The following is an 885-nucleotide window of genomic DNA, read 5'->3' as shown; positions in this document are numbered from 1 at the left end:
TCTGCAATACAGATTAGGACATGAACTGTATCATTAAAGCCTTGATTGTCCACTGCTACAGCAGGTTAATTTAATTTTGCAGTGCAGATAGGGGAACTATGATGTAAATTGGGCCCTCACCACAGCTGTAGATGGGGCTTCAGATGAGGGAATTCCCTAGCTCTCAAGCAAGTGCTTATAACTGCTGTTGGCAGTCTGAGCTCTGCCAAATAAATGGTTAACACAAGTGGAATCACTTAAAATTACCTCAGCAAAATGCATCACGAAATAACGAAGATAACTTTCACTAACTGAGAACATGCATGTCTGGAAACGCTCAAAGCATTGTATGAATATTAAATGAACTAAAAGTCAAACAATAAAAAGTAAATATTATGAGAAATGAGGCTTTGAGTTCTCAGAAGTGGCCTTTAAAAAGCAAGCTCATGATCACCTGATAGCTGAGACAGAAAATTTAAAGTGCTTTTGAAAGCTCAGCCCCAAGTGCCTTACACACCAGGGGTGGGCAATTATTTGGACTCAAGGACCACATAGGGAATTTTGATGACTTCTTGTGGGCCAGGTGAGCATCCCCACCAACAACTCAGTAGAACTCCCTGTGGGACTTTGGACTGGCAGGGAACAGTGTTTGGGAGCAGAACAGGTGAGCAACGCCGATCCACTCCTTGCATATCTTGCTTGGGGGGGGGTGGTGGTGTGCATGGAGGGAGGGTCAGGCTACATGAGTGCTAGGTCCCAGGAGTCCACCAGGGGCAAGGGCAGGAGGCACATCCAGCTCACCCAGGCAGTGCAGTTCACGACTGCCCCCTGCAGTGCTCCACATGGGGCAAAGCCCTGTTCAGGGCAACTCACCCCATGCTGCACTCCCCTTGCCAGGGGCAACCC

This window comes from Alligator sinensis, unplaced genomic scaffold (genome assembly GCF_000455745.1).
Source record: "Alligator sinensis unplaced genomic scaffold, ASM45574v1 scaffold777_1, whole genome shotgun sequence".
NCBI lineage: Eukaryota > Metazoa > Chordata > Crocodylia > Alligatoridae > Alligator > Alligator sinensis.
This window is presented reverse-complemented; position numbering follows the sequence as displayed.